Consider the following 18,753-nt stretch of genomic DNA (forward strand, 5'->3'; position numbering starts at 1 on the left):
TCCTAATTATCGGGCCTTTCCAGGGACCTCGAATCCCCCATGCGAAGCCGGTGACTGTGGCAATGACTGTCCCTAGTGAGCCCCAGGTCACAGAGAACAGCAGGTCACAAGCCCGCGGCGAAGCCCTGGTCCCGAGGCCCGTGGCGCTGACCCCTCGTGAACGGAAGGTCTGCTTCCTGAGAGGGTGACCGAGGAGGGGGTTAAGCCCTGAAAGCTTTGTTTCCTCCACTCTGCCGGCTCTGGACTCTGGGATAATTCCAGCCATTAATATTTTAAGCAACTTGTTTGACATTTTCCCACTTAATTAACTTGCATACCTGTGAGAACAGGGTGTGGAGAGTGCCAGGACATTTAAAGAAAGCCATTTGGGTTTTCCCGTTTCTGGGGGGGGTGGGGGGGAGGGTCGCCACTCTTTCCTTTGCCTTTTTCCTCTTCGCTCCATTTCTTTTCTGCATTCCTGATCCTGAGGCTCAGCTGCTGAGCTCGGAGGAACGACCGAACTTGCCAAAGCTGATGTCCCACAGCCTCAGCCTGGGTGACGCGGGTGGGCCCGGAGCGCCGGGCGGCGGCTCTCGTACCCTTGACCCCGCTGTTCTCCAAGTGTGTGTGCAAGCAGCACTGCCGTCCGCGCAGCCCCGCGCCGCAGGCTGATGTGGTCCCGCTGCCGCGCCGGCCCGGCGGGAGCGAGGGAGGGGCGGCGGGAAGGCAGACCGTCCATCGGATGTGGATGCGGCCTTCCCCGCCCGGGAGCTGGGGCTCCGAGGGGAAACAACAGCTCTGTGACGCTTTTCTCCCCGGAGTGACACAGTCGCTGTCACGACATCCAATGATTAAGGAATAAAGGGACACAAACAGAGCGTGTTCGTTGGTGAGCGGCGGTGGGGGCTGGGGAGAGGCTCACTCCATGTTCCCTAGTTGAAAAGTCGCACCCTGATTAGCTCAAACCCAGAGCATTCACGGGTGCTCTGTGCCATCCCACCCCGCAGAACCTGCAGCCCTGGAGTTTCCTGCTGGCGTCCGAAGGGGCTGTGCGGCCTCCAGGCGCGCCCCGAGCACGAGGCTGCGCCGCTGGCCCAGCCTTCAGAGAGGATCCGCTTCTTCATGCTTCCATCTGCCCTAATTAATCACAGACTTTCCCTGCCCATCAGCCGCTCCGCCTGCTCTCCCCAGATGAACCTGGGCGCTCCCGGCTCCAGTTTATCCACGGTGGCCGGCAGCCAGCCCAGCCCAGCCCAGCCCAGCCCAGCCCCGACCGGGAGCCGCGTTCCCAGGATGCAAAATGGCACCCCCCATCCCAGGCAGCTCGAGGGAGAACGAGTCCTGCACTTAAAATGAAAATCCTTTGCAAGCCAAGCTCATCGGTCTCTGGAGAAACTCCATGTCTCCGCTTCCACCCACACTCAGGAGAGTCTTTGGAGATTTCTAACGGGGCTGGATTTGTGTTTCGGGAGGCCCCCTCTGGCTGCTGTGAGGACACATCAGCAAAGGGCAGTGATGGTCCCTGGAAGGTGCCCTGGACTCGGTGTTGAGGAAGAGGATGGAGAGAGTGTGGCAGATGCAAGAGATCGCACCCCCTGGGGCTGGTTTTAGTCTCCCTGGCCGGCCAGCGTGCAGGCCCCCGCTGACCCACTGGGGTGTTGAACAGGGCTCCGAAAGAGCAGAGAAAACACAGAAGAACTGGGCAAGGTAGCTGGCTGTGCAGGGTAATGCCAGACATGACCACCTGGGCCAGGAGCCAGGAGCCTGTTTCCTTGCTGGACCTTTGGCCTCCCTGCCCAGGTCAACAGCAGACCCTCTGTAAGCCCCACTGTCACTGGTGTGAGAGGCGTTAACTCTCAGCCAGGCTGGGTCCCGCTGGTCCCGGGGCAGGTGGCCCGCGGGCAGATGGGAGGGGTGGACAATGTGCACGGAGCGTGGCCACCCCCAGAGCACAGGCTCCAAGCTGTCCCACTGAGCCCTCCCAGCCCAGGACGGAGATACTGGTGACCCCATTGTACAGACAAAGGGACAGACTCGTTTCTCCTGTGACTTGCCCAAGGTCACCCTGTTGGCGGCAGCCCCAGGGCTGAACACAAGCCTTCTGTCCACGCTGGTGCAGCACAGTGGAGCGTCCCACCAGCAGGATTGTCCAGACTTACTTGAAGGCCAAAAGATGAGAGAGGATCTGCCTGGGTCTCTGCAGTCCGTGCTTCCTGCCAACGTGGCGGTGGCCTCCCTGAACCGGACACTGCCCCGTCCCATGAGGCACAGTGGTCCCACTGGGCAACACCTTTGGACGGGTCATTGGCTTACCAACCTGGCTTACCAACCTGGCTGATCTCTGGAGTTACCTGGCAGCCTTTAAACGTCCACTGTCCTGGGCCACCCCAGATGTACTGAAGCAGAGTGGATGGAGATCCGGCGGCTGTGTTTTTAAAGTCTCCCCAGGTCCTCAGTGGATGTGTGGGGAGCTCGGGGGGGAAAGGCTGTCAGGCCATGAGTTAGTGGCAGAGTCGGGAGAGGAGGGCGGGTCCTGCCTTTCCCAGCCTTCTCTTCTGCGGGACTGTACCGATGCTCTGCAAGGGGCTGTGGGAAAGTCCACCCTTACGGACGCTCTGGAAATGTCAGGGCTGGGCAGGAGCTTCGAGAGTGCCTTCCCAACGCAGTGGTCCCTGACTGCCCGCCAGACCAGCCATGTCAGTTGTGGGGGTGCTTGTTACAACCCGGGTTCCGGGCCTCCCTCTGTGCCTACTGCGTCAGCGCTGGGGAGATGCAGCCTTGGACCCTCTGCTGTCAAGGTGTCCCCGGTGAGTCTGAGCTCAGCCACGTGGGGAAACCCATGAATCCAGCCCTCCCCATTTTACGAATCCTGTCCCCCGAGAGAAGCGATTGGCCTAAGCTCACCTGGCTTAGCAGCCAAGGCCTCCGGCTCAGCCTAGAGCCCTTTCCTCTGCCCCGCTCTCATCCGGAAGCCCAGCCGTGCGGAGGGGCGGGGGGAGGCGGTCAGCCCGTGGCAGCAGGAGGGCCCGTGACGCGGACAGCAGCCCCCACTCAGCTGCTTGTGGCAGGTTTCTCTGCCCTGGTTATCGATGCCTCTTCTCTTCCTGGTACCTCCACTTGCCCATCCGGACGCAATCAGTTACTCACAGGAATAAATTATGCACACAGCCTGCAGTCTATTAGGTAATCGGCGGTGCGGTGCACTGGCCCAGGAGCCAGCCGGCAAGACAGGCTGTCTGGAGTGAAGGCCAGCGGAAGGGACAGTGCAGGCCCGGTGGGTGGAAGTGTCTCCAAGTGGGAGAGCCCCAACCCTCCAAGCAAGGAAACTCTGGGTCCCCAGAGACGAACTTTCAGGCCAAACTTGAAAATAACTTAAGAACCACAACGGCCCTGCTCAGGCTGCAGTTCGCGGGCCAGCCACCTCCCCAGCGCCCCCACCTCCCACACCCCCCGTCCCCGCAGGAGGCCTGTCTCTGATCCAGCTGGAGCCTGCCTCTCAGACCTCAGTCTGCCTGGGGGTCACCAGGGATGCTGTCGAAATGGAGGTTCTGATTCAAGGGGAGGCTGAAGCTCTGCGTGTCTGACAAACTCCCAGATGACACCGATGCTGCTGGTCTGAACAGCGAGGGCCGAGAGGCCGGCGTGGGCAGAGCTGGCCGTTCAGCCAGCTCCGTTTACTGGTTTCCAGGGCAGCCCCTTTGCAGGTGCTGTCCCCTCTACCCACAATGCCCTCCCCGCTCACATTTGCTTAGAAACTCCTGCTGGCCATTCACACTCAGGTTCGGGCAGCGTCTGCTCCCTAAGATCTTCACTGACCCCCTTCTGACCTAAGTAGACTCAAGGGAGGTGATACCTACCCTGTGCCCTGATCAGACTCCATTACATCAGCGCCCACTCTTCTGTGACAGCGGTCTCCTCATCTCTCCATCCCCGCGCCGGATAGGGCTCTGCAAGCCACAAGGCACAGTTGGTCCTGAGAGATTTTCAAACATCTCTGAAACAGTCTGAGACCTGAAAGCAAAATGATTGGGTCCAAGACGTGAAGGGAAATCTTTGCAATAGAAATTAATAAAATTTTAATGAAACGTCAACCAAACAAAATATTACATCAACCTCATTAATGGTTTCATGGAGTATTCATAAAAATTCATAAAAATTTCATTATCTTTGAAAACACTGTGTAGGTTAGATTTTCTCACTTTGCAAGAATTCTTGAGTGCCCCCATAAGTGCTGAGAAGTCAAAGCCAACTGTCAATCGAAGGAATGACTTGTAGCCAAATAATTTCAAAAGCAAGGTTATAAAAATAATTTTTCAACAGAGAAAAATATACTTAATGCGGACTACGAGTGAAGTTCAGTATGTCTGACATGCGCGGGGTGGAGCTTCCAAAGCCAGCGTGTCTAGGTCTTAACGGTCTATAAGCAATCTCGGTGTCTGGCTCAGGAGAGGCAGGCAAGAGGCTTCACCGGAATGAGTGGACAAATAGATGTGCACCCAAAGCGAATCTGAAAAGTGCAAAGGTGGGAGGAGGGCAAGAAAAACAGGAGGAACATATAAAATGTAAGCCAAAGTTTTAGGACAACAACAGAGGAAGTCCTTGTTCGCAAGAAACCCAGCTGGCCGGCGGAGACACGCGGTATCGCCCCTGCTGGCTGGAGGAGTCCTGGGTTCTCCACCAACTCTGGCCTCATTGACCTGTCATTGCTACTTCTCCAATGCCAGGAACATCAAAGCCCCTCGGCATTGCCTCAAAGAAAGAAATCAGTGGTCCCTGAGGATCGATGCTCTGCCTCTCCTCTGGGAAGGGGGCTCGAGGGGAGCTTTGTAACCGACTCTGCGTCAGACATCCTGCACTGGACCCAAATTCATCTTGAACCAATTTCTACCTTCCTCCTGAACCACCTCTTGGTTAACATGTTCCATATGTTTCTTCCTCTGAAGGAAAATAAGCTTTAGTTTTATTTCAAAGGGTATCATTGAAAAGTCTGAGGGGACAGGACTTTGTTCTAAGACAAGAAGATTTAGGGAGTTCTTCCAAGGAAACAATCAGAGATAAACAGAAAGATTTATATGCAAGGTGTTCACTGCAGCATTATTTATAAGAGTGGAAGGTTGGGAGCAGCCTGAACGCCCAACAACAAGGGGTCGGTTAGCTGCGCGGTGATCCACCCACATGAGGACAACGACACAGCCAGTAAAATTTGCTTCTGAAGGTTACATCCAGCAATAGCCAGCCTCTAGTGAGCCCTCCCTGGTGCCAGGCGGTGGCGTCTGTGGTTTGCATCAACTCCTCGCAGCGGCGCTGTGAGAGGAAGAACCGTTTGTAGTACCTCCATTTGACACACCAGGAGACTGAGGCACCGACAAGCCCGGGTCACACAGGTGGGGGTGTGCCTGACCTGGCACCTCAGGCTCCCTGCCGCACACTGCAGGATGCTGCCTCTCTCTAGCAGACCGAGCCTGGGGAGCAGGGGAGGGAGGGGTGAACCCCTTCCCAGGTCCGCTGTGAGCCAGAGCGAAGAAGGTGGGTCTGAGCTGCACCCGGGCAAGGACGAGGGCCTGGCCAGGCTGCCCTCGCAAGGAGTGATTACAGAGCAGGAAAGAGCCCAAGTGAGACCCCAGAGCGGGGAGCACGTGGGGGAGTTCAGGAAGCCCTGGGGAGGCAGGGTGGCCAGCACGTTGGATGCATTGTAATTGTCCACTGAAAACGAACAAATGAACCCCAGGGACGGGGCGAGGCCCCGCTGCGCGCCCACGCAGGGACAGGGATCACTGGGGCGAGTAACATGGATAAGTCCACCCAGACACCACGCTGAGGGCTCTCTCCGGGAGTCCCGTTGAATCCTGCGGCTGCGACATCTCTTTGGGCTAGCGTCATTCCCATTCCACCGGTGAGAAAACTGAGGCTTGGCAAGGGTGAGTAAATTACTGGTAAATAACAGTGGCTGGAACTGAACGAGGTGGAGCGGAGGCCAGGGACCACGTGCTTGACTGCTTTGCGACGTCCTCTCTCCTGGGAGGTGGGCGGCCAGCGCAGGAGTGGGAGCCCGTGTGCACCCCAGCAGCCCATGCTGCTTTCTGTTCCGCCAGCTACAGCTGGCCTCCCTTCCCACTCAGGGAAACCGTTCTGTCTGAAAAAGATTGCAGGGCCTGCTGGGTTTACGTGAAGCTCCAGGAAGCCCAGCTTCTGGGGACACGTGAGAGGGGAAAGGGGGAAGCACCCCCATATCTGGAGGAAACAACCGAATGGTTTCTGGCCCCTCAAGCTGGTGCAGCATGAAACCCAGGGGAGTCCGAAACAAAGGGACTCTGCAGGCCCCCCCAAAAGTCCCAGGCCCCTCCTCAGCCCCAGGCTGCGGGCCCCTCCCCGGTTAGCCCCCAGCCCTGGCAACACAGCTTCCTCCGAGAGCTGCCGCCTCCCACCCGTCCCTGGACCCTGGACCTGCTGTCCAGGCTGGCAGTGGAAGGGCCCAGCCCCCCAGCCCTGACTCACCAGCCCAAAGACCGCCCCCCCAGGCTCCTTCTGGCCTTACTGACCTCAAGGGCGAACAGGCAGGCTTTTCTGAGTCTTGGTTTCTCTGTCTCTGTCTTCCTTCCTGAAGAGCTGATTCGAGGTCCCTGGGGATTCTGGCTTCTCTGCATCTGGAGGGCAGCCTCCCCCAGATGGCCTTTGACCGACCTGATCCCCAGGGGAGGGGGCTACAGAGAATGGACCACCTCTGGGGGCTGATCCAGTGCCAGCACCCCTCCCCTCAGGACCACCCCCAACACACCCACGGGCTGGGCTCTGGGGCCGTGCTGTCCAGGAGACACCCCCTTTCATGGCCACAGAACTGATGGGAGCACAGGGGCCCTGGCTGGGGGCCCCCCTCTGCTGCTGGAAATGGAGAGAAAAAAGAGGAAGAAGACAAGCTCGGGCGGGGTGGGGGGTGTCGGGGGGGACGTGCACATGACTTTGCAGTTCCTGATTCTAGTTCCCCAGGAGGGGCTGAATTTTTCACCCTTGGGTTTTGTGAAACTCCTCCCCCCAGGTCATCACTTTGCTTGAGCAAACGACTGTCTGTCCTTGGCAGCCAAGCGGCCCCGGCTGGTCGCCAGGGCCCGAGGGGGCCTTCCCCGCGGGGGGCTGCTCTGAAGACCCCGCCCTGCAGGGGCTTCTTCTCCGTGCGAGGGGGCCTGTGTGGGGAAGGGTCCCTGCGCCTGCTGTGGACTCGCTGTGTGGCGGCCCCCCTTGGACATGCTGGCATCTGGGGCTTCTGCGACCTGCCTCGCCTTGGCCCACTCAGGTGGCAGAGCCTGATCGACCCTTTCCCTTGGTGGTGCAGCTCTTAAATGCACCCCCTGCACGCACAGTAGGGCAGCAGTGAACACCTTAACTCCCTTCTGTATTTGCGCTGATAGCTACAAAGCACGTTTGTACACATTGATTTAATTTCCATAATAATAATGGGGGGCATTATTTTTTACTTTGCGTATGGAGGAGCCACTGGAATCAGCCCCTAATCCCAGCCTGACCTGGTAGCTGCCTGCCCCACGGCACGTGCCCACACCTGAGGTCGGAGCCCAGCTGCCCACACATGTCCACACGCAGGCTTCAACCACATGCTGCTGTATCTGCTACAGGCGTTTGTCACGGTCCACGCACGTCCTGGTTACATGGTGCTTCCAGATACGTGGAGTCCTCGGCTAAGAAGTGATCATTTGCTCCCAAGATCGACGGCCCCAGTCGGACAGCTCAGCACCCTCCACCTTGTAAATCTGTCCTGTGGTTCCTTCCCCTCCCCTGGTCCCCAGCCTTCCGCCATAAAGAAGGCAGCATGCCTTCTGAGTTGTGTGCGCCGGGCAAGCTGCCAGCACCCCGCAGCTAACCAGGACCACATCCTGTGTCGCTCTGCCTCTTAGTCAGGCCTCCGCAGCCCGGCTCAGGCTGCCTCCCCCGCCCTCCGGTTCCCATATCCATACAGCCGAGCCACGCTGACCAGTAGCACGGGGCTCCTCTCCCGACGCCTGCTCCGGAGAAGACCTCCAGAGAGGTGCTGACAGGGTCCCGGGAGGGCCAGGCTTTGCCAGGGTCATTCCCAGGGCCAGGGAGGCGTGGCAGACCAGCGAAGGGTCGAGGCCCAGAGGAGCTCAGACCCCTCCTGGGATGGCTGGGAGGACCCTCCCTCGGACCAGCCTAGCTTTTCCCCCCGCGCACACTGAGCCAGCAAACAGCGATGCCCAGAGCATCCAAGCACGCCCAGCCCCACCCTCTTCCTGCAGCTTGTCTTGGAGCTTCCTGACCTGTGTTACCCTTCCCAGGTGGCGAAGGGATAACATGGCAAGTTCAGAAGTTGCCACCCCACCTGAGCTTCCAGCCCTCCCTGCATCTCCGAGGCTAAGCTTCAGTCAACTGTCTCTTCTTTCAAGAAAGAAACCAGAGCCACGGCCAGCAGAGGGGGAGGGAAGGCCGGCGGAGGCCTGGGTGTGAAGCCTGCCTTTGCCACCAAGTCACTGTGCTTCCACGGGCAAGCGGCCCCATCCCTCTGGCCGCAGGTGCCCCGCCTCCCGGCGAGGGCGAGGGCTGCGTTCAGCCATCAATTTCCTCTTCTCTTCTGGCCCCACAATAACCACAAACCACAGCTCTGGGTTAGGAACAAAGCTCAGGGTCCAGACAGCAAGGTTCCTCCCTTCTGCAAAAACAACAAAGCACTGAAACAGCAAGGTTCCTGCTTAGCGAGTGCCTGCTCCATGCCTGGCCCCACTCTAGGCACGTGACCGTCACAGCCTCACACCATCTTACAGCAAGGGGAAGGGGCGGGTGTTACCGTCAACTCCCATTTTAAAGCTTTCCAGCAAAGCTCAGAGAAGTTCTGTGTGTTCTTCACGGACAGACACAGCTGGAGAGGGGCTGAAAACGCCGCACTGCAGAGCTAGGACATCCTGGAAGGCCATGCTTTCCTGTGTCAGTCTGACCAGCTCAGCTTTCCCTTCCCCATGGAACCCTTATAAAGTTTGATCACACCCTTGGACGCAAGGAAAAGAAATATTTTAATTTAAAATTGGAGATTTTACAGGTCCCTGTCTATTACTGTCATCCAACATTTTAAAATAAAGAAAAACAGGATAATGTGGCTGAAAATATTCTTAACTGCTTAGAAATTAAGAAACATTCTTCTAGATAACCCGTGGAGCAAAAGAAATATTAAAACTGAAGTTACAAATCATCGAGAAAAAGATGGAAAAGGGGACCATTTTCTTTCCAAATCTATGGGATCCAGAAGAAAGCTCAGCTCAGGGGCAAAGGCGCGGCCCTGAGACGCCTTCCTGACGAGAGACAACTGAAAATGAAGGAGCCGAAGACACATCAGTGGAAATCAGGAAACAGGGCAGGAAGCGGGCATTAATCAATAGCTGAAATAAAGCAGGGAACAAGCCAAACGAAGTGCAGATTCCACGAAACCACAATCGGCTAAGAGGCCGACGGCGTCGCAGGGCCCGGCAGAGCTGTGCCGTGGGCCCTGCGCCTCGGCCCCCGCCCCCCGGGCTGGTGGCTGCCCCACCCGCCTCCACCTGGACGGGCGGTGCGCAGTCTGGGGTCCAACTGCGCGGCCACGGCTCCTGGGCCTGGAGTCCTGAGCCTTTCCTCCCAGAAATAAAGCCCTTCCGTCCGGCTCATTAGGTGAACGGGAGAGTTCTGTGTTTTCAGCAATGAAAGCTGCTGTGGTTTTGTTTTCTCTCTGTTGCCAGGAGTCGAGAGGAAGTCTGTGGTTAGACATCTTCGGGTGGGGACATACACAAACACAGCGGCGACAAGCGAGCTCCCCGGCTTCGGCTCTCCCCGCCCCGACAGGACTCATGAACCTGAACGAATGAAAGGGAGGGAGGGACCACCGACACTCTGTCCTCAGCCTTCCAGACCTGCAGGCTCGCTCACCCTTCCTCGTGTCCCCAGCCTGCCTGTTTCCCATTCTGACAGTAGGATACTGGGCTCCACGCTTTTCCTCAAAGGATGAGGCCACCCAGTTTGCCTTCGCTCCAATCCAGAGACTGAACCTAAAAGATCCCTGTGGATTCAGCACCCATCCCAGTAACAGCTGGGGCAGGCACTGCTGGCTGCCACCCACCATGGGTGCTAGCCTCTCCAGTTCCATCGAAGCCCTGGATTTGATCAGGGTGGTGGTGCACCTGAACACCAATGCTCACACCTCCAGCCCCCCATATACCGAGAAGCTGGCCCTTTGATTGCAGTGCTGACCAGTGAGCTATTGAACTTCTAAGAAATCCTTTGCATTCATCACATAGGCACCCATTCTTCCTCCTCCTCCCTTCTTGTTCCCTGCCTGGAACTTGAACGCAAGGTCTGGAGGTGCAGCACCCTCTTTGTGTTTATGAGGTAGCTGTATGACAATGAAGCTAGAGCAGAAAAACAGAAAGAGGCCAGGCCCTCGATGGCATTATCACCTCCTTCCCTGGCCTGCACTCTCACCAGGGACTCCTTATTTCATGAGAAAAAAGGCTTCAGCTGGTAAAACCATTGTAGTTGGGTGTTCTATTACTTCCTACTTAAAACAAGCACTTCAACTTTTCAAAACCTTTTCACCCCATTCTCTCTTGGGTCCTCACAGAAATCCTTTAAGGTAGATCAATGTCTCTCCTCCCATTTCTAGATGGGGAAAGGGAGGTTTCACAGTTATGAAGTGGATCAGAGGGTCTGCCAGGACTCTGCCTCTAGCCCATGGCTTTTCCCAAGAAAACCCCTCTTGCCTGTAGCAGTTCAGAGCCTGCCTCTCCCTGCGGTGCCCCTCCCCCCCCCGACACACACCCACAGGCTGAAGGTGGAAGTTCCTCAGGGACCAGGAGCTTGCGGACTGAGATCAGCCGCGGCCTCTCACGCCGGGAGCAGACGGGCGCTGTTGTTCTAAAATCCACCCCTTCGAGTCAGAGACCTGGGTGCAAGAGCTGGAGCTCCTCACACGCCACGCGGTCCCGGAGGGGTGGGGGCGGGTGTCTCTGCAAAACCCCCCGCCTGTCTGTGCGGCGAGCTCGGCAGCTCTCCTCCTCCTGAGGCTGCGGTAACCAGTCAGACACGTGGCAACGCAGCATTCGGGACAGAAGCTAGGTCGTCACCCCCAGCGCTCAGGACGCGGGTAACTCTGCCTGACGGAGCGCTGCGGGCCCTGCTGTGGCTGCCGTCGTGGCGGCTCCGGTCTGTCTCCAGGTGTGGCTGCGCCCTCAGCTCAGCCCGCCTCGTGCTTCGAGGGCTTCGTGACGGCTCCCCACCGCTTGTCGACCTCGTGGAGCCGAGAGCTCTGATCTGTAAGGGGGATAATGTCAGTGCTAACGATACTTATTTGCTCATTAGCCAGGCTATTCGGTTTCCTAAGCTCTTTACTTTCTTAGTGACCAAAATGTATCCATTCATCCACTTTAAGAAACAAAAAATTGTATCAGACTCTGTGTTGAGGGTTCTCAAAGTTGGGTGGGACTTAAAGGTCATCCGGTCCATCCTGCGCCTCCCAGCCCACCCCTCCCCGTTCAGGGCCGGCGTGCCCCCCTCCCCAGATCCGCAATGGACATGCAGCCTCTGCTTGTTCACGTCAGAGACGAGGAGCTGCTGCCTCCCGAGGCAGTCCCTTCACCTCCCAGCATTCTCTGTTAGAACATCTTTCCTCCAACAGACACTCCTTGGCAGACACAAGGATGTGTTCTTGGCAAACCTCTAGTGCTGTGCACACTTGCCTGTGTGGGATGGCGGCTGGCAGAGTTGGTGGGGGACGAGGAGCCCACGTGAGGTGCCACCAAACAGGAAGCGCCATCTGTGCGGGATGATGGCAGTGAGAGGAGGTGCCGAGCAGCTGCCCTGGGAGGCTCCGGGGCAGCCCTTCCCCTCATCGCACCGCACAGCTCACGAAGAGCAGTTGTTCAGTTCATCCCGCCACTCCAGGTGGTCGCTGGGAGGGGCCAGGCCGCGCCGCCGTGACAGCAGTGCGCTCTCAGGGCCCTGGCACAATGGGAGATTCTCCCTTGTCCTGTAAGGTACACAGCGAGCTGGGAGAGCCTTCCCCGTTCTGCACGCCATCGGGAACACAGGGCCCCCCGAGTCTCCATCTCAGCCTCTGGGGCAGAGGAGGCCGGGGAGGGGGCGGAGCCTGGGGACATGTGGTGAGCATGGCCTGTCCCGGCACATCGCGGGCCACACCAGCAGAGAGACACGCGTCAGCTCTGCCAGGGAGGGTCTCCGCCCGCTGCTGTTCACAGAGGGGTTGTCACGTGGCAGTCTGGTGGGCCTTGTCCTCAGGGGTGGCCTGGCTCTCCCGCCCACGGCGACCACATGCCATTGCAGTGAGGCCCCACTTCGTGTGTAGAGGTCTCCGGCCTCCCCGCCCCCCGTTGCCGCTATGCCCCGCCTCCCCCACTGCAGAGGCAGCTCCTGTCTGCACGGCTTCTCCTCGTCCAGCTCCCTGAGATGAGTCCTGTCCTGGCCATCCAGTCCCTGGGAGAATGGGAGGGACAGATCACCGGAGAGACTGGAGGAAAGCGGGCAATTCCTGGCTTGTTGAATCAATTCCTCGGTCCTCCTTTGAGGGGAGGAAGTTGGGTCAGCCGTGAAGTGGAAAGAAAATTGAAGAAGAATGGAGAGGAGGAAAGAAGGAGGGACAGGAAAAGACACGGACGTGAAGTCCGTCTGCACAGCAGAGCTACGACAGGACGAAGCGGGGCGGCCTGCTGGGCGCACTGGCGTCGGGAGTCTAGAGAAGACTTGAGGCCTGAGATGGTGAGACAGAGACGCGCAGGGGGCCTCACCCTTCCTCACCTCTGAGATGTGCGTGAAGACTGACGTGTCTCCCGCCCCGTTGCTTGCTGCATTGCACATCTTTCAGCGGGACTTGCTGTAGAGACGGGGTCACCAGGAGCCCCGGCGCTGACTCGGGTTACATTAATCGCAAAATCAAAACTGAAGCGTGGCCCGTTCCCGAAGCAGGTGAGGCACGTGCAGAAGAGTCAGGAAGGGGCTGCACCTGCTCAGAGACAGGCTGACGTGCCGTGGTGACGCAAAGATGCGGAGCGTGGGGCAGCAGCCGCGCGAGGCGCCCCCGCCAGTGCCAGGTTGCGGGCACCCCGTCCCCCAGGCCTGGACTGCATTTCCTGGACGCACGCTGACTTGGGAGCCTGCCTCCCGCCTCCGCTCACTGTCCTCCACTTGGGGAGGCTGCAGCCATGTGAGCTCTGCTGGCCGCCTCCCCCGCTGAGTCACAAAGGCTTCCTGTCAACTGAAACCCCAGCGCCCTTCACTTGTGCTGTTGACCAGGTGTCCCACATCCTGTGTGTGTCTGCTGGGCGTTCTGAGCCCAGTGTGAGCAAAGGCGTCGGCGGCCTTGCGGCTGGGTGGGAGTTAATTTGGACCCAAGCTTAGTGTCAGCCCTGTTCCTGCCTCTCACCATCCCCGCACTGTCCAGCCCTCCCCTTCCCCTCATGCCCCTTGGTGACAAGGCCGTTCAGTGCTGCAGGCGAACCGAGCCCAGGCTTTAGAGTCAGCCCTCTCTGAGCTCCAGGTCTTAGCCTGTCCCTGGCTGCAGGACCCTGGGCAAGCCACTCACCCTCTCCTGGTCTGTAAACGGGAAATGTGACCTGCCTCTCAGATACGCTGTCAGGGGAAATAACCTAGAAATGAGCTACGTGAGGTACTTGGAGTGGCTCCTGACTCTTAGGAGATTCTCAGTAAATGTTCACCCTCTCCCCACGTCTGTCGGTGGCAGTGAGGGTCCAAGTCAGGGCCGCTGAAGGTCGAGGGGGTGGGGAGAGGCAGCACTTTGGGCTGGGGGCTCAGAGAAGGCCTTTTGAAGAAAAGTGCATGGATCAGCGCATCAGTCCACGAGTGGGCCTTGATTTGACCCATCAAGTTCAGCAGGTGTGAGGGACACAGGCCTGCCCCACCCCACGTCCCTTGCTTTATTCCCTCACTGTGAGGAGGCGCCGCCCCCTCTTGGATTCAGAGATAGGCCATGTCACTCGCTTCAGTTAAGGGATGGCGGCCAATGTGTGGTAAGCAGACGTTTGGGAAAGTTCTTGAATGACTAGGTCTGCAAGCTTTCACACTCTGCCGCCACCAGGGAACAAGCCCCAGCTACCCTGGTGGAGCATGAGAAACAGGGGCCGTGGAGCAGAGTTGCCCCCGTTGTCCCAGATGAGGCCAAGATCCACCCACAGGACCCATCCCCAGATCCTTCAGGAGCTCAGCCAAGGCCAGAAGGAGCTGCCCGCTGACTCGGTAAATCAGGGAGCGAAAGGACGCTTCTTGTTGGAAGCCCCTGAGTTTGGGAAGGCTTGTTCCACGGTATCATTTTGCCAACACGATCGCAAACTAGCACGTGATAGGTGCCCAAGGTGCGTGCATTTCCTCCATCACCCCACCCACCCCGACCTTCAGTGCAACGCTAGTTCTCACAGAGACGGTCGGGAGCACCCCTCATGGGCTTGCTTGATTTCAAGCCTTCCTGTCGTTGTTGCTCCCGCTTCAGGTCGATCGCAGGCGCTGACTGCTCAATTGTGATTAAATACTAAATCATAAGCTGCTTACAAAATGCTGCAAAAAGCTGACATTTATGAAGTCCAATAAACTACTTGTAAGAACAGGAGTGCTAGATTGGGAGGAAAAAAATAAAATCTTCATCCAAACAAACATCGGTTGACAGCAGACAGATGGTCAGAATTCCTTACTTGTAAACTAGAAAAATTAAGACTTGGCGAGGGTTGTCTGAAAATAGCTAGCAAGCAGCAAAGTTTCCCCTTTCTGTGCTGGTGTTTTTCTGGGCCCGACTTCAATGTTTTCACAGGCTACTGCACGGAAAGGGTGCTGCAGGCCCCCGCGCTGCTGGCGGGGAAGGCCGAGAAACACCAGCAAGGATTTACAGGGGGCAGGGCTGCCAGCGTCCCGGGGAGTGCGTGCTTCGCAGCCAGCGACTGCGCGTTCCCGCAGGTCCCCACAGCTCAGCATCGGGCCTCCCTTAATGTGCCGAGGTGCCAGGGAAGGGAAGGCGGGGTTTTCTAACTTGATTTTCCACTTGGATCAGCTTTCACGGGGTGACTGTGGGTTAATCTCATGGGGCCAGCAGCGCTCTTAATAGAAATGGAATCCAGCCTTAAAACCGCAGGGCAGAGCTCTGCTCACCTCTGCTGATCGAGGGCTGAGGGTGCTAAGAGAGGCTTTGGCTCAGGCTCAGACAAGCCCCCAGGTCCAGGAGAGAGCCGGGCTGTGGCTGCCCTGGTTCTCATTTCGTCCTGGCCCCTCCGTGACCTCCAAAGGGCTCAGAGCAAGTGTGTGTTGATGAGGGGGGATGGTGCACTCGCACAAGGATCGGCTCGCTGATGGAGCTCCAAAGACGGCCTCTGAGCTCCCTCAGCCACACGGCTCGCACACGAGCTGGCATCCTCCTGGGTCAGAATTGGGGGCCCCTTGCTGGAGAGCGGCAGTGTCCCATGGTTAGCAGGACTGCAGACTCCAGGCTTGGCAACCGGACCCAGCCACCCCTGCCTCCTCCTGGCTTCACGACCAAGTGCGTTCACCATGCTGGGCCTCAGATGCTCTGTCCTCCAGCTGGGAAACACGTCCACCTTGCAGGGTTACTGAGGGGTGACAGGGACAGAATGTGACAGAGACCAACTCCTAAACAGATCGCTGCAATGGCTGATGAGTGCAATGATTAAGATATGCCCAGGGCCCTTCAGGATACCTGACGCTGTCTGCGAAGGTCGGAGCATGCAGGGAAGGCTTCCTGGAGGAAGTGAGGCTGGAGCTGCGTCTTGAAGGTTGACTAGGAGCCAACCAGCAGGGCAGGATAGGGAAGAGCATTCCAGAAAGAGACGACCACGAGAGCAAACTGTTGCCAAGCAGCTTCTGTTTGAACCCTTCTGGTGACTCGCTGCTGAAAAGCCCTGTCCAGCCCTGTCGGGCTATTAGGACATCCTTTCTTCAGAGAGGCTCTCTGTGGCCTCCAGCCATTGGCCCGTTTCTCCTGCAAGGACTAAGCCAAAGGCAGTGTGTCTTCCCTTCTCCAGCTAATCGGCTCCAGCCCCGTCAGGCACTGCAGGTGCATCGGGGGTGGAGCGTGCGCCAGGCTGGCTCCATTCTTGGCCTGCAGCACGGCCCAACATTCCAGGAGAACAGGGCTCAGAGCCCTGAAGATGCCCAAAGAACCCATCTGAAAAATAAGCGCCCTTGGGGTTGGAGCTGAACTTTAGAGCAGAGGGCCCAGCTCAGGATGGAGGGTCTGTCTCAGCTCTGCCTCCAGGGGCCTGACAGCTGCAGTCTGAAGCCCTGACCGGCAGACAGTCAGTCTGTGGCCTCTTTAAGTCAACAGCCTAGAGGAAGAGAGGCAGTGAGGGAGGGGGCTCACCCTGACCTTGAGGGTCCGGCTCCCAGCTCAGCCAGGGGTAGCCCCAGGCGGCCTGCCCCTAGTGAGCACCAGGTGCGGAGTCAACACAGGGCAAACACTTCGAGGCGGCCCCGGCCCACGGAAGGGTTTGCTGTCATCATGAAGACCTTCCAGGGCTGGACGAGGCAAACCTGTGACTTTAAGGGCCCCCGGGATGACCCCTGCCACCAAGAGCTGTCCCCTCCCACAGTACAAATAACCAGCGTCCCCTGCAGAGCCGCTCGTGCCTGAGAGCCCCCCTGTGAACACTGGGGCCGGCGGTGCCCCGTGAGCGCTTGGCTCCTGTGCCGGGTGACTTGGCGTAAAGGCCCCGAGAAGGCCGCCTACACGGGGCACTGTCCGTGTGTTTGTTAACTGTTACTCCAGAGAGTTTCCAGGAGTGGAGGAAAAGACTGCAGGGTGTGATAGCGCAGAGGGACCTTGCCTGCTCCTCGTACAGAAAAAAAAAACCACAGTGAACTGTAGCTGCAGGAGAAGCCACGCTTGTCCTCCCTCGCGTGATTCACGCCCTTAACTGATGGAACCAGCTGCCTCTCTGCTTCGCCTGAGCGCCCGCCACTTGTCGCCCCGGAAAGCACGAAATGAAAGAGCGCTGCTTGGTGCCAGGGGACGCCCGCTCCAATCCCGCACAGCGCCCTCTGGCTCCGCCCCTCCCGGGCCACGCCCCCCGCCGTGCGAAGGGACGGCTGGTGGGCGCGATCTCAGTGCTATTAAACACATACTGCCACCCACCCCCCGAGTCCCTCAGTAACGCTTCCTAATTAATCACCCTGTGTACTGCATTCTAAATTAATTCAATTAAAAGTAATTAAATCCAGGAAATTGAAATTAGTCTAATTAGATTAGAGGCACACCCAGCGACTGTGGCGAGGGGCACCGTGTAAGTTGGCCAGTTTCAGTGCAGAAACGAGAAACTTGGATCACAGGCAGGTGGTTAAGAGGGAGAGGCAAGTCCTACACGGACGGGTGGAGGCTAATGTGCTCACGGTACCAGCAGCCGGTGCCGCCTTCATGACGGCTTCCCTGGGCCGAGCCTGCCCAGTCTGACCCCAGAGCCCCCCCAAGGTAGGGCTGCAGCTCTGCCTGCCTGGTGGGGGGAAGCAGGCTGTGCTGCGCGGCGGATCGCGGTGGAAACCCACGTGGTCACAGGGCCGCGCGACGTGGGCGTGCGGGCCCACATCCCGCCTGCCTCCGCACCACCCCCCAGACACCCAGCAGAGTGCAGACGCACCGGTGGCCAGGGCCTCGGCTGGTCACGGGAGCGCGTGTGGGTGCCCGTCTTTGGAGATGCCAATGAGACCGTCTCGGGAGCAGGAGACGTGTGCCTCGTCCCTCTCAGCTCCTCGCCGACAATTAGCCTGACCTTCTCCTCCGAAGTTATGCCAGCAGCAACTTCTACCGCTGCTTTGCCAAGCTGGCTCCACTGCCGGGGGAGCAAGTCCTGAAGACGAGTAAAGGCAGTTGTTTCCTTTCCACCATCAAAGGCAGGACTGGCTGCTGCGTGGTGATTTTCAAGGCAATTCAAAATTAACTTCAAATTACCATGAGCTGACTCCCTCCCCGCCTTGCTCTCAAGCCCTCTCTCGCTGCTCTGCCTGTAGCCCGACTTTGTTCACAGAGCAGAACTGCTCCCAGCCTCCCTGCGCTCCGCTTTGAAGCCAGCCCATGATTTTCCACTTCATCCCTCCATCCCTCTTGGCGGTGCCCCCCCCCCCAAAGGAGTCCAGGAGGCTCAAACAGCAAGCGTTTGCTTTTTCTAAGAAGAGGCTCCAAGGTGCCATGTGCTTCCAGCCAGAAGAGTGCCTCCGGGGCGTGCTTGCTGGAGGCTGCATATACCAGCCAGGCGGGGTGGCCCCTGGGGTGCAGCACGCCGTCCCCGAGGGCTCCCCAGGCAGGGAACGAAGTGATGGGGAAAGGAGACAGAGCAGCAGGACGGTGCTGGGGAGACGGGTTCCATGGCCCGTTACTTCAGCCATGCGCGCACGTGAGGAGCCCACGGTTCTTTAGGAATAGGTTCCAAGGCCACCTCCTACGGGAAGTCTCCTCTCACGGCCTCTGCCCACAGCGCCCACTCACTCCCCTTCCTGGGAGTTTAGCCTCCCTGCCTGCCCAGCCCCGCATTTCCAGGTGCCCAGCCTGCTGCCCATTTGACAGGCGCCCTGTGTCTGGGAACCCAGCACAGCCTGACGCAGCGTGAGGTCCCCCTTGTCCCCTGCCCTGCCCCCCTCCTAGGAGTACGGCCAGAGGGACTGTGTCACCCTCCGGGGGCCCCGGAGCCTGGCCCAAGCCCTTGGACGTCTCAGTCCCAGTCAGAACCCAGCAACTGCTTATAACTGGGTGACGGTTTCCTTCAAAGG

At 58.4% G+C, this 18,753-nt stretch overlaps 1 long non-coding RNA gene across 3 annotated transcripts; it reads right to left on the reverse strand.

Moving 5' to 3' along the window:
* Positions 1-4,031: 4,031 nt before the first annotated feature.
* Positions 4,032-14,366, reverse strand: LOC141575207 (uncharacterized). Of its 3 annotated transcripts, none has more exons than XR_012502600.1 (4): positions 12,778-14,366; positions 11,703-11,779; positions 6,519-11,277; positions 4,032-6,112 (listed from the first exon to the last, which is right to left on the reverse strand). It is a non-coding gene; the product is annotated as an uncharacterized LOC141575207 (long non-coding RNA). The 3 variants fall into 3 exon arrangements; XR_012502601.1 differs by having other exon boundaries at positions 11,703-11,992; XR_012502602.1 differs by lacking the exon at positions 11,703-11,779.
* Positions 14,367-18,753: the final 4,387 nt, after the last annotated feature.

This window comes from Camelus bactrianus, chromosome 27 (assembly GCF_048773025.1).
Source record: "Camelus bactrianus isolate YW-2024 breed Bactrian camel chromosome 27, ASM4877302v1, whole genome shotgun sequence".
In the NCBI taxonomy this organism is placed as follows: Eukaryota; Metazoa; Chordata; class Mammalia; order Artiodactyla; family Camelidae; genus Camelus; species Camelus bactrianus.